This window comes from Euprymna scolopes, chromosome 8 (assembly GCF_053919585.1).
Source record: "Euprymna scolopes isolate OS-2025 chromosome 8, ASM5391958v1, whole genome shotgun sequence".
NCBI classification, from domain to species: Eukaryota; Metazoa; Mollusca; class Cephalopoda; order Sepiida; family Sepiolidae; genus Euprymna; species Euprymna scolopes.
Window position 1 is genome coordinate 94,211,011 of NC_136489.1, and position 14,705 is coordinate 94,225,715.

At 33.6% G+C, this 14,705-nt stretch overlaps 1 protein-coding gene and 1 long non-coding RNA gene across 7 annotated transcripts in view; one reads left to right on the forward strand and one right to left on the reverse strand.

The window, feature by feature from the left end:
• The window catches only part of LOC145283640 (solute carrier family 23 member 1-like), a 428,662-nt gene that overhangs the window by 305,675 nt on the left and 108,282 nt on the right, over nucleotides 1-14,705 (forward strand). The window lies entirely within an intron of this gene.
• LOC145283646 (uncharacterized) overlaps nucleotides 7,355-14,705 on the reverse strand; it is a 173,089-nt gene continuing 165,738 nt past the window's right edge. Inside the window, exon 2 of the long non-coding RNA XR_013868680.1 lies at nucleotides 7,355-7,887. This is a non-coding gene — a long non-coding RNA (uncharacterized LOC145283646). The remainder of the gene's footprint in view (nucleotides 7,888-14,705) is intronic.

Below are 14,705 nucleotides of genomic sequence, written 5' to 3' on the forward strand. Positions count from 1 at the left end.
AATTATAATTCGCTAATTTCTTACTGTCCTCTGATGAGAAAAATAGCAAGAGTGGCATTCTTTGAAATCCATGGAATAAGGACTTTGAAAATTGTTTTAGGAGTATTCTGTTGAATAATAAATTTAATTGTAAGCTTTAATTTATACTCTCAAATTCTTTTATTTTCTCTTAGATATATATTACTAAAATAATTTTTTAATACCTACGGACACTAGTGTTTCATCTTTTTGGGAATCATCAGTGCAGAGTGTCACGATCACAACAGGTCAGGAGATTCAAACCCAGCCATGAAGCCATCCCTGACTCCATTAACAAGGAACAAGCCACACAGCCAACTTTAACCATGAGAAATATTGTTGAAATTTAAACATTTATTTTTAAATGTCGAGACGTCTGTCCATAGTGATCATTATAACATCATGATCTGCGCATGTGAGTTTAAGTGACCAACTTTCATTTGAACTTTAAAGTGCTCAACAATAAGAACAGAGTTCGTAAAGGGGCTGACATAATAATTTTTAAATATTTACAGACACTAGTGTTTCATTCTTTGGAGAATCGTCAGTGCAGGGTGTTATGATTACAGCCAGTTGGGAGATTCAATCCCGGCCATGAAGCCATCTCTGACCCCATTAGCAAGGAACAAACTACATACATCATTGGATAATGTGTCGCATAATGTGTGGAAATTTGGGAAAACTAATAAAATTCTACCTCCATTCCTGAACCTCATATTATTTTTATTTGAATGTATTACTTTCTGTAAGTGCTAAATGTTATTTATTAAAATCCAAACAATCATTAAAATTGAAAATAATAGGAACAAATGGTTAATTAATGAGATGTGCTTTTGCAATTTATTATGCAAATGGGTTAATCTTACATATTTATTCGCATGCGCATGATCAGTAAATGAGAAAGATATTTCTTTCAGTAGATATTACTACTGTTTGTTATTTTTTTTTATTGCTTTGTGAAGGTAAAGATGATAAAAAATTCATAACATTTTTTAATAACTTTAATGCTTTAAACTGTTTTCTAAAAGATCTTTGTTTCATAAATTTTCCTCAGATAGCTTCTCTCTCTTTCTCTCATAAACATTATATATATATATATATATATATATATATATATATATAATTTTAATAAAAAGTAAAATAATTTTCTAACTCACATTCCATTTTTAATAATTAAAGAGAAGTGATCATGTGCAATTTGAACAGTCCAATGTATGATGAAGTTGTGGATCGCCTCAGCAAAAAGTCTACTTTGTGATAAGCAATGCGAATTTCATCCTTCAAGATCAGCAACTGATGTGCTGACTGTATTTATTATCACATGGGACCAGTGACCTTTTGACAGGAGGTTTGTTTCCATAGTAATAGCTGTTGACATATCAAAAGCCTATTTTCTAGTTTTGGAATGTCTGGAAATGTTATCTCAACTATTAAATTCTTTCTCTTTGATAGGTTTATAAAAGCAGTTTTAAAAAAGACAATTGGCATACTGAGATTGTCAGTTCATGTCGTTAACTATTGATGCACCGTTATCTCATGATAAATGTTAACGAATGATTAAAAGTTTTCTGGCTGTAGTTGTAGTTCCTTTAGCGACTATGGATGTTTCAGCAGGAAGAACATTCTTGTAAAGGTACAGACACTGCTCTAAAAATCTTTCTAGAGTATTCACATGGGTTGGATGAATTGGAAATAAATGTTATATTATTTATGGTTCACCACTGTAATGTACAGAATCCTTCTCGCCTCCTCTCAATGTAAGCAATGTATAGAATCGCCTGTTTCATGCATGAAGATGACTAATTATAAAAAAAAAAAAAAAAAAAAAAGCACTTTTTCAATTAGGGCATTAAACGATTGAAAGTGAAGACACTTCAAAGAAGACTTGGTTTCCCAATAGTTGTAATTGGCAATTGTAAAATTTGTTGCAAGCGTTTCTTTATCTTCTCTCAATATTTTCTTTTTTTTTTCTTTTTTTTTTTTTTAAGTAATTTTTATTCAAATAACTTTTTTACTGTTGATGTGATTCTGTTAATGGCAGTCAGATATAGAATCCTTATGTTTGATCCTTGATTTGAAAAAAAAAATTACTGTATTTCCTTCATGAAGGAATTCCTTTTGAGTCAACTTGTTGTTAAACAGTTATTTCAGTGTGATAGTTCAAATGTTTCCAAATTCATTTCTAACCATCATGATCACATAGCAGGTCATTAATTTGAAAAAAAAAAAAAATGCATTTAATGTAATTTTTTTGTGTGTTGATATTTTTGCACCGTTCAATAGTTTCTGTACCTTTGCATAACGTTATTGCTAATTGTTCATCTAGACAAAGCGTTCACCTTTTTAACTGATGCTATGAGATTGTCTGAAGATACTGGCTTCATGACTTAAAATGCACTAAACATTGATGCTATTGTTTTTTTCCTTTTCTCTTTGTAAAACTTGATTATTTTCTGTAAAGTCAAAAGCAAGCAATTTTTCTTTACAAAACAAACAAACCAAACACCATGAATAAATATTTGAAGATATAAAATATTTGATGCATAATAACGTTTTCCGAAATTATTGCACTTGGCATTAAAAAAACTTTAAGCATAAAAATATTTTACAAAATTATAGGATTCAGCATTAAATAACTTGAAAAACATGCCACAAAACAAACCATCTTTTTCAGGTTTTTCTTTATAGAACTGATTTTTTTTAATTAATCTCATATTTATTCCATTTTGTTATCGAAAACTTTTTTTCTCTTTTCCAAATATTTTTTGATAATAATATTGAGTTTTCATAAATTTCATTTCTAATGTCTAGAGTTTTTTTGTAATTGAATCAATTTCTTGTTGAGAAATTATTTCGGTTCAACAGTTTAAATGCTTCCCAATTCGTTTCAAACTTCGATGAGTGCATAGTAATTCATTATTTTCTTTTTTTTTATTAATATAGAAATTGTGTTTTAAAAAGCAAATGGATAACTTTTTGAAAAGCTAAAACATTAGTGGCTTAAAAAGACAAACCAAATTTAGCAAAACATAAGGTAACAAATTGTTTGTCACAATAGTGACGGAATGTATCAAAAGATCTTTATCGTTCCCAACTTCTCAAGCTTCATGATAACCAGGGAAAAGTACTACAGAGGAGTTCATAGAATTCAATAGTCCTGTGTTTGTTGCCTTTATTTATTTTACTAAAGTGTTTGAGAGCTTCAGGCTTTTTTTTTTTTTCTGTGGAAGCTTTTTGAAGAAATAAATTTGAATAAACAGTATATGATCTCTTGAAAATGACCGATGTTAATTTGACTGCTGCAATTAAAATTGATGTAGGCACATCATGCCCAATCCAAAACCTCAAGAATGTAAAGAAAGATGTCCTTTTATCATTTTTATCCTGCTACATTATGGAAATAATTATTTGAAAAGCAAAACATCACTGTAAGCTCTCGTTTTTCAATTGATGGACATTTTTTTTTTAATCTGAGCTATGTGGATGACCTAGCTGCAACCAGTAACTCCAGCTCTGATTTACAGTTATTTTGGGGTGATCTTGTGAAGTATGCGAAAGTAGTTGATATTTTTATTATCATGCCCAAGACTAGATGCATGATCACTGATAAAAAAACAAAAACAAAAAAAAAACTCTTTAACATCAACGAACAACAGATCAAACAAGTTACAGAGTTTGTTTACTTTGGACACAAGTTGTCTTCATCTAACGACCGGCAAACAGCTGTTATTCACAGAATCGGCTTAGATGGAGTCATCCTCACAAGAAACAAAACTGCCCTCTCTACTAAACACATACTATACAAAATAAAAATAAAAATTTACAATGCATATGTCCTTTCTTTAATCTTATACAGACTTCAGTATGTCAACTGATAAGTAAAATTACATCAGAAACATTCTAAATCCACATCATGTGCTTCATTACTGATCACAAACCATCTGACCACATCAGTATCGAAAAGTTGGAGAAAAAAAACTCACTGACATCCCATCAATATCCTCTGTCATCAAATGAAAAGTCTTGAGATTGTTTGGTCACATCAAGCATTCCAGTGTAGAGCTATGCAAAATATACATTGAAGGCATAATACAATAAATTTAATGGAAATCACGAGGTTGTTTGCTCAGCAACCGACAAGGCTAATATGCTTGCCAGCCGGTTTGCCTCAAACTCCACACTGGACCCTTCCAACCACCCTCTGCCTGACTTTCCTTTGCGGACAGACGCCATGCTAGACAATCTAAAAATCACCCCTGCTCAGGTACATGCTATCATAAAAAACCTTGACACTTCAAAAGCATGTGGACCTGATCTCATCCCAGTTGTGCTATTAAAAAAGTGCCCAGCCGAAGTAGCTCCAGTTCTCTCCAAACTCTACAACAAATGCCTTAATGAATCATGCTTTCCGGGCTGTTGGAAAACTGCTTCTGTGGTACCAGTATTCAAGAATTCTGGCGAAAGAACTGACCCATCAAATTATTGCCCCATTAGCCTCCTCCCACTTTTCGCCAAAATATTTGAGACCATAATTAACCATGCTCTAGTCCGGCACCTTACAGATACTAAAGTTCTGACTGACAAACAATATGGATTTAGACAAGCCCGTTCCACAGCTGACATCCTCACTGTAATCTCTGAACGTATATAGCATTCACTGGACAAAGCAGGGGAGGGCAGAGCGGTAGCTCTAGATATATCTAAGGCCTTTGACAGGGTATGGCATGAGGGTCTCCTCAGGAAAATTAAATCATACGGTATCACTGATAGAATACTTAACATAATTAAATCCTTCTTAGATAAGAGAAAAATCCAGGTTGTCCTCAACGGTCGTACATCTAAACAGTGTGATATAAATGCGGGAGTGCCTCAGGGGTCTATCCTTGGACCTCTATTGTTCCTAATATTTATTAATGACCTCCCCGACAAAACTGCCTCTGAGATGGGTATATATGCTGATGACAGGAAAACAAATGAACACATAACTAAAGAAATGGCAAAAACACTAGAGCATGACCTCCAATCTGTAGTGGAATGGGGACATAAATGAATGGTCACATTCAATGCTGCCAAGACTAAACTGGTTTCCTTCAATAATTACAAGAAACCTCTGCCACCAATAGCAATGGCCAGTGAATCCCTGTCTGAGAGTACATCTTTCAAACTGCTTGGCCTAACGTTCACAGGAAACATGAGCTGGAACAATTATATTGAAAACATTGCCAGGGCCGCTGCGAAAAAGGTAGGCTCTCTACCGTGCTAGAAAACTACTGACACCTGAAAGTATCCTGTACCTCTATAAGGCCACCATTCGCCCATGTATGGAGTATTGTTGTCACATTTGGGCTGGTGCATCTGCTGCTAGTCTCTCGCTCCTAGACAAGGTTCAAAAGAGAGTCGCCAATCTAATAGGCCCTGAACTGGCATCTAAACTTCAGCCTCTATCCCATCGACGAAACGTTGAATCCCTCTGCCTGTTCTACAAGTATTATAATGGTGAATGCTCTGACGAACTGCAGACACTTATGCCCCCACGACACCCTTGACAAACCCGACAGGCAGCTAAATCCCACCCCCACACAGTAGAGATCCCTAGATGTAAAAGATCTTTCTACTCCAGTAGTTTCTTCCCCAGAACCGCTAGACTCTTGAATTCTATTCCAGGTCCCTGCTTCCCTAACTGTACTGACATGCAGAAGTTCAAGTGTAATGTGAACCGACATCTTCCTGCCCAAATCCCTACATAGTACTCCAGTAGTTGCTGCCCCTGATAGTAGCCCCCTTCACCAAAGTGGCAATTTGCCTTGTTTGGGGTGAAAATGTAATTAAAAAAAAAAAAAAGAAAAGAAAATGTAGGCAAAACACTAGATGGATAGGCAATGTTTGTGAATGGAAGAACATGAACAACACCTTGACCTAAGGTCATAGAAATTAGAGAAAACACAACTCTGTTACTATTACTATGCTTCTGGTAAATTCTAGCTCAATTTACTAGCATTTAAGAATACATAACTAGGTTTGTTTTCATTGAGCATAAGCTGTGTTCATCTAACAACATACACTTGTAAATCATAGAATGAGCTTAGTTTTTTGCCCTAACTTCCAAACAAGATCAAAACGAACATATATGTCCTTCCTGTAGTTTTATACGAACTTAAATATGTCAACTGAACTGTAAAATTATATCTGAAAATAGCTTTCCAAAGCCACATCATGCATTTCATTACTGATCATAAACTATCCCAAAAATAGCCTTTACCATCAAACGGAATGCCTTCAGATCATTTGGTCATGTTTTGCGTTCTAGTGTAGAGCTATGCAAAATATGCACTGAAGGTATAATTGATGGGAAATGTTTGAAAAGTAAAAAAAAAGTTGACAAAAGAAAATATAAAGAGACTACGTTTGTGAATGGACGAACAGGAACATAAACCAAGCAAACATCTTGGCCCAAGATCACAGGGCTTGGCGGACACTCAGCCATACTAGTGCTTATTCTGCAGCTAGGGGAGAAAACATTTCATAATAATATGCAAGTGTAAGTTTAAGAGTTTCAAACATATTAATAAAAAAAAAAATTATACCTCTGATGTAACTCAAGTTGATTAGTAGTTTGGGGGGATATATACAATCACCGAGGACAACCTTAGTTAAAATGGCATCAAATTTTCACTTAAACAAAATACGAGCAAAAAACATCTAACCCATGTTCATACTCCAGAAAGATTCCTGAAGCACTGCACCTTGGCAATGTCAAGAATGTTCTCCTTGCTGAAGTATCCGTTTGCAATTGTCCTTACAGGGACTACAGCAAACAGCACAGTCACGCCGCTATGTCTCCCTCCCTCTAAGTTGTCTGCCAACAATCCATTTTCTAAAGCCACCTCTCTTTCTTCTTTCCTCTAACCTGGCTACATATAACGCATTTTTTGTGTGTTATAAAAATAACGTTTTTACCTATGAAAGCACATGGCATATGAAACATAGTGATCATAAAAGGAAGCATGTGTTGTAACCTTAAAGTTGTATTCATCAATGAGTATTATGTAGTCATAAAAGAAAAAAATGTAAAACAGAAATTATTACTATGAAATATTATATTAAATTAAATAGTATATTATTTGTTACTGAAGTAGAAAAAAAAACTGTATTTCCATATCATGTTACTGCAAACTATAATGGTGCAACGAAAAATGTTTCTTTCTAAATATTAGAACAGTATTTTGAGTTGCAGAAGAGTACCTGTGATTTAAAGAGTGAGTACTCCTTCCTCTACCTTTACACCTGATCAAAAAGCTTGAATATTGATTAGGATAAAATACAAACATCGAATAAATTGATTGAAATTAAAATTTTATTTTCTAACAAATACGGGTCTACATGTGTTCTATTGAATTAACAAAACAGTCCAAATAGAGGGGGGGGTCGACTTTACTTTGTATATAAGATATATATTAGAGAGGGGTAAAATTATTTTTGAAAATGCCGTTTTCCCCATTTCATTTGTAGACAGGTAACCGCACCAATGTTTTTCCTTTTTTTTTTTTTTTTTTTTTTTTTTTTCTAAACCCGGAACTGTTCGGTATAGTACTGCTATTATTATTATTATTATTATTATCATCATCATCATCTAAGAAAATATGGTAGGGAATATTTTAATAAAATTCCAAAGTATGCCGAAATTTGTACTAATAGTAAGAGGAGAAATATATATATATACACGAGAGTCATTCCAAAAGTTGCAGAGTTACGAAGACGGGAGTAGTACTATTAAAACAAGCAATTTTTTCTGCTCCAGAATTTACGCATCTCTGCTTCTGATGCACGTCCACGACAGGGGTTGCTTTCATAGTTTCACACTGTCAGTATCTGCAACAAAGAGATGAAACTTTCAGGTCATGAATGCATGTTCAGTCATATTAACAATACAATCCTCTCTGATTCATTCAGGCGGAATAAAACAAACATAGGACACATTACTTTTTAGAACAGCCCTCATATAAACATTTAATGACTATTATTATGCTTAAAAAAACCCAAAAAAACTTGGGTTTTTGTATGAACATGTGTGTGTGCTTTTTACTGCGCAGACCATGATTGTCCTACCATTGCTCTGGTCCAAAGTTATTGTTCGATTCAGTCAATGTTGCAATAAAGAATTCTCATCCCAAGCAAAACCACAAGTAAAGTTTATAAACCAAGAACAGATGCTTATTTATTTATTTTATTTTTTGTTAGATAAAAAATTGCACCCAGTTACTGAAATTGAATCACAAGGGCTCCAACGGTTTAAACTTGCTTAATGAGGTACACCTGCCCAGCAGCCCTCAGAAAAACCAATTGTTTTTGTAGTATGTTCAACTCTTTCACTTATCTCCTGAAATCTTTACACCCTTGATCGATTCTGAATTTTGTTAATGGTCACCATTCGACCACCCAGAAGTTGGCTACTCGATATCCACTCGAGATAATGGCCAAACAGTTTCTATTCATAGGGACTTATCTAAAGATAATCTTTATCATGACTTTGTCTCAAACATGTCGGTCCCAACATGATCTTCAGTTTAATGAAATATTTATTTACTTGAAACAAAGAAAATATCTCTATGGTGGTAGGACTCCAGCGAGAGATATTTTAAGTTATTTGTGCCTCTCGTCTTTTGGCCAAACATCTATCATCTGCCATTCCTACATTCATACACCACTAAAAGATGCTTTGTATATTTACATATATTTGTTTACATTTTAACAGAATATTTTCGTATGAAAATCTAAATGCTATAAATTAAAATGACAAAAAAATAATCCCTTTTCATGAAAGTACCAATGTTTTTTTGTTTTTCTCGGATGATGCACACGTTGATGCATCTAAATCAACAACAAAGAAAACATTTTGAAAACATGTACAAACTCGTCAAGGCGTCTCAACTATAAAATTGTCTTTGTGTTCTAGTCCATTGAATAACAGATTTTAATTACAATATGAACTGTCATTAATCAAACAGAGACTATCATCAATCAACTCCGTTTTTTTGTTTTTTTTATATTTTTTATTTTATTTTTTATTTTTCATTTTATTTTGTAATCTTTAGGAATATTTTTTGAAGATATTTTTAGATAGCTCACCATAAGAAGCTCTGTTGATCTGTAATGCATTTTTCATTGTTAAACAGATTTATCATCATATTTGTACGAATCCAAAGATTCTAGTGTTGGCATTGATTCCCCCAATATTTTTATAGTCAGGATTATTACTAAAAAGACATCAGGTACTTACGAGAGGGACCACAGGAAGATTGCCAACGTACTAAGTGAAAGTGATTTTTGTGGAACGAACTGGATTAGAACTTGGAACACACAGGTCGTCAGTCCGTGTCGTTAACCGCTGAACCACATTAAACAGATCGAATGGACGCATCTCAAGCCGTCAAGTATTTTATCCTCAAACTTACTTTTTAATTAGTTACTTGTGTCTATTGTTTTATGTTTCCCTATGATTTACCTATTTAGCTATAAAATGAAACTTAAAATGTGTGATAAAATAGTTTTTCACCAAAGAAAAACAATTTTAAAAAATGTTAATGAGATGAGAAAATCGTTGAAGAAAAATTTTCACACTCTCTTTATGATTATATTATTATTCACTAGGAGTTTACACACAGTCCATCATCAAAGAATTCTCTTTGAGATTAACCTGTGGTGTTCCCTGGAGTCTGAGTGACAATAAGTCTCCCCAGATTTGTTGTGGAATTAAAAATAAAAATCTGACGTTAATCGAATTAAAAAAAAAAAAAAGTGACACTGGGTGACCCTGCTATTAACAAACTTAATTGTGTAAAATTAAAAAAAAAATGTTTTGAATTGCATTGCTTGTTTTAATATAAAGTTGCCATCCGTGTTTTTATTATTATTATTAAAAAAAATTGTAGTTTGTTTTTATCAACAAATAGTAGAGGATGATGTTTCAAATAAAAAAAAATGTTATATCAACATTTGATAGTTTAATCAAGTTTCTTATCACACACATATGTATACGTCATAACCATGGTGATTTGAAAGTACCCCCCTCCAAAAAAAAAAAAAATTCTAGAACAGTCGTCTGTACATAATAAACTGAAGTGCCAAAAAATTAGACGTTGCTATCCTCTCTGGCTGAAAAATGGCAGCTATGGAGAAGGGTACGGAGTTTGATAAGGTGAATGTTTTGTGGACTTTGTTTATGTTTGGTTTTAGTTTACGGCATATCAACCCTGTTTAGGTTATTTAATGCTTTGGAAAAAGATTTTATGCTTCAAGTTGTTCATATCTTCAAGGCACAGTACCACTTTAATGTAGGGGGTTACTATCTGGTACATAAATTGCAGGCATACTATGTAGGGAGTTGAGCAGCAAGATGTCTGTTCACATTACACTTGAACTTCTGTATGTCAGTGTAGTTGGGGAAGCAGGAACCCGAAAGAGAATTCCAAAGTCTAGCAGTTCTAGGGAAGAAACTATTAGAGTAGAAGGCTTTCTGACATTTAGGGATCTCTGCTGTGTAGGGGCGGGACTTTGCTGCTTGTCAAGTCAAGGGGGTACAAGTGCTTGTAGTTCGTCGGAGCATCTACCACTAAAATACTTGTAAAATGGGCAGAGAGATGCAACAACATTTTGTCAATAGGACAGTTTGAAGCTTAGATGACAGTCCGGGACCTATCAGTTTGACAATTCTCTTTTGAATCTTGTCCAGGAGTAAGTATAGTAGCAGATGCACCAGCCCAAATGTGACAACAATGCTCCACATGAGCAAATGGTGCCTTGTAGAGGTACAGGATACTTTCAGGCATAAGTAACTTTTTAGCATGGTAGAGAGAGCCCACATTTCTCGCAGCAGCCTTGGCAATGCCCTCGATGTATTTGTTCCAACTCATGTTCCCTGTGAATCTTAAGCCTAGGAATTTGAATGAATTACTTTCAGGTAATGTCTCTTTGGCAAAGTAATTGGGTGGTAGAGAAGGTTTCTTGTAATTATTAAAGGAAATGAGCTTAGAGTTGGCAGCATTGAACGTTACCATCCATTTTTGTCTCCATTCCACTACAGACTGGAGTTCTTCCTTTAGGGTTTCTGCCATTGCCTTGGATATGTGTTCATTCGTTTTTTCCTCATGCTCATTATAGAGCGTGGTGTCATCAGCAAATATGCCCATCAAGGATCTGAGGTACACCCGCATTTATATCATATTGTTTAGACGTAAAACCATCGAGGACAACCTGGATTCTTCTCTAATTTAAGAATGCTTCAGTTATGTTTCAATGAAAAAGTAAAATACAGTATATCCTCACCTGCTCGCATTCCCCATTTGTGGCCCCACATATTTGTGGGTTATGCTTTTGACCCTATCGCATCATATGTTGATATACCGGACTAGCATCATAATGTCATAAAAACGAATGTCAATTTAGCGGTTCTCCTGTTAGATCTAGAGATTTCATCTGGAATATAGTGGGTAAATTTTGGATCTAGTGGCGAGCGTTTTTTTCTCTATTAATCTTCTGTATTATTATTAACTGAAGTGCGCATACAGTATTTATCTTAGCCTTGAAATTTGTTCTACTTTCTGTCAATTCTATTCTATATGCTGTGCACATGAAAAATGACTTTACAGTACTAGGATACAGTACGGGTAAGGATGTTATGCGGTGCTACTGTCCTCCTGTACTTACGTTTTCTTAATTAAAATATCGTTGCAGTACAAAATGAAAATGAGTTTACAACATTAGTGAAATACATAATTGCATACGCTATTACTGCATTGATGCTGTATTAATGAGTAAGAGTACCTTTAGAAAATGTTTAAGAAGCATTTAATGCAGTATATAATCTCATACATAGACGTTTTAAAACTGCATCCAATGTTCACGTTTTTTTTTGTTTTTTGTTTTTACTATTTGCCGGAGGAGAGGGGTAAACAACGTACCCTCCCGCGCACGCAAATAGCTAGTGAAATGAAGACCAATAACAAGTTTGAAAGTAACATGTGGATTGCATTAAGCCCTGGAAGCCACCCCTTTTGCTTACATAAGGAGGGTTTTAATAACTTCTTTTTTTTTTTTTTTTACATAGGACTCACCACTTATCAAGGCCTGGGGGCCACTCAAGGATAAGGGTTATAGTGTACAGTAGTCAATGGGATAATATTGTAGTAACTGTAATAGAAATTTGGTAAATTAGATTACTTAAGGGGGCGGTTCATCAAGAATTTGTTTATGTTGGACTTGAAGACAATCAAGTTGTAGTCAGCTGGGAAGCAGGCAAATGAAAGCGAGTTCCATAGACGTGCAGTTCTAAGAAAGAAGCTTTGTTCATGGAATCTATGTTTTAGGTGTTTTTCATGAAAAATTGGTGAGGTGGGACCAGAGATTGGAGTTCAGACAAGCACTTTCCATGGAAATAACGATAAAACATAAGACAGGCTCACAACATCTCTTCTGTGGGAAAGAGGCTTTGGTACTAGTGCAGAGAGTGATCCGGGCGTAAATAATAACGTTATTATTTAAAAAGCCATTCTTAACATGGGGAGGAGAGGGTGTTTTGTACCTATTTTATACTTTAACCTTACAGTTGAATGAAAAACATATCATAAAACTTTAATTAAACTTGAAAATATGATTTAAAAAATAGCGCGGATCACTCTCTGCACTAGAACCAAAATTTTTTGGGCAACACCGGGTAGGTACAACTAGTATAGAAATATTGCTTTAGCATTATATATACCAAAGTGTTGAGCTGCCATAAAACAAACTAGCTGAATCAATCGATTATTTTCCCAAATGAATTAAGAATGTGATTCCTCCAACAAGCAAATGTTCCCTTTTGCAGGCAAGAGTTGCGATAATTAGTCATCAGCTAATTCACTTATTGGTGCATTTCTAGAAGGTTCTCAACAATAGTATTGATTGTTAGTTAATGATTTTGTACAGTGTATGGACTGATGGGTTAAGAAGCAGCTTTGAAAAAACAAAATATTTACATAATGCATGCATTATTATATAATAGATATTTTTTCCATTTTTTTTTTTATTTTATTAATTTTTTAGATGCACCCATGCATCTCTAAAAGAAGCTTGTCTTGTTCGTCAGTTACGCATATTTTGAAAGAAAAACCGTTTTGCCGGTCAGTTTGTCCAGCTACTTTAAATCGCATTTTTTATTACTAAACTAACCCAGCGTTGCCCATGGCTATATAAAACAAATAGAAGAAATGAGGATATGGTTCAGAAGAAGGCGGTGTGCTTAGTGATTAGGCAATCTTTGCTTTACTATAGATTTAGCAAGCAGTCCCGATTAGGAAAGGGAGGTGTGGTTAGGTAGGTGTGTCAGAAATTTCGTGAAAAATAGTGAATAATTCCACCCCGTCTTTCCAAGCTTATAACTCCTCGAAAAATGTAATTCAAGCCCTAATCTTTTTTTTTTTTTTTTTTTTCAATTAAAGGGGCAAGAACCAAGGTTTCATTAAAAAAAAAAAACAAATAAACAAACAACGTGGGTTTTTTTGGGTTTTTTTAAAGGTTTTAAACTTCGGACTTTACAGGTAAATTTCTAAAAAAAACACTACTTTTTTTTGTTTTAAATTTGAATATATTATTTATTAACCTTTTCTCTTCAATATGTGATATATAAAACTTTGGTGAGTAAATTAATTATTTACTTTTTAATAGACACTTGAAAATGGGGAGGCGGGAATTTAAAAAAAAAAAACGTTTATCTAAAATATTATATTCGGTTTATTGGAAAGAGCATAAAATTTCACATTGACCCTGAAAATATCGTAAAAATAGAATGAATAGAAAAATTTTGATAGATTTTTAAAGTTTAAAAATTGAAAAATATTGAGTTCGTAAAATTCATTACTGTTTTTAAAAAAATAAAAAAAAATATTTCTATTACTTTTAAAACAACTTTAATAGTTTATTTTGGAAGTATAATCCATAAAGAACATAAACAACCCACTTTTAAAAGAGAAATTACGAGTTTTGTATATTTTATTCGCAGTTTCGTGTTAGGGGTGTAAAAAATTCCTACAAAAATTCTGATACACCTAATGGTTAGGGAGTAAATAAACCTTGTTAAACCATAGACTAATAAAACAGTACCGGTGATTATGTTGGTTTTTTTCTCTTCTTTAAAATTACAAATCTACTAAAATGATTTTTTTTTTTTAATTAAAAATAAAAAATGAATATAATGATAAAACATGGTTTGTATTTTTACAATTTGTTTACTTTTTTTTTCTGGTATGTGAGAAATAACCTCGCATAATTAAATAGGGCCTGGCATGTCAGAAAAGACTGTAAAATAATGGCAAACACTTATCTGGATTCCTTTCAAAAACATCAGATCAATGATTGGCAAAATAGTAAGACAAAAATGGCGTCTGGAGTAATGAGTTCATAAATTAACAAATAGAAACTCAACAATTAAGTTAAAAAAAAAATTCAACCAGAAGTTCTTTGAACAAGTAAAGATGAAATTTCTTCTGGCCGTGTTGGTTTTATACCACTCAAATTCAGTTAACAAGAAGACAAAATTATATTGTTGGGGGCAAACCCCACCATAAAGGATTTAAGAAAAATGAATGAGTTGTTTGACGTCCAGACAGCAAACTAAAGTGGTGGTTCAATTTTCCCGCCTAGTGCAACACTTTGAA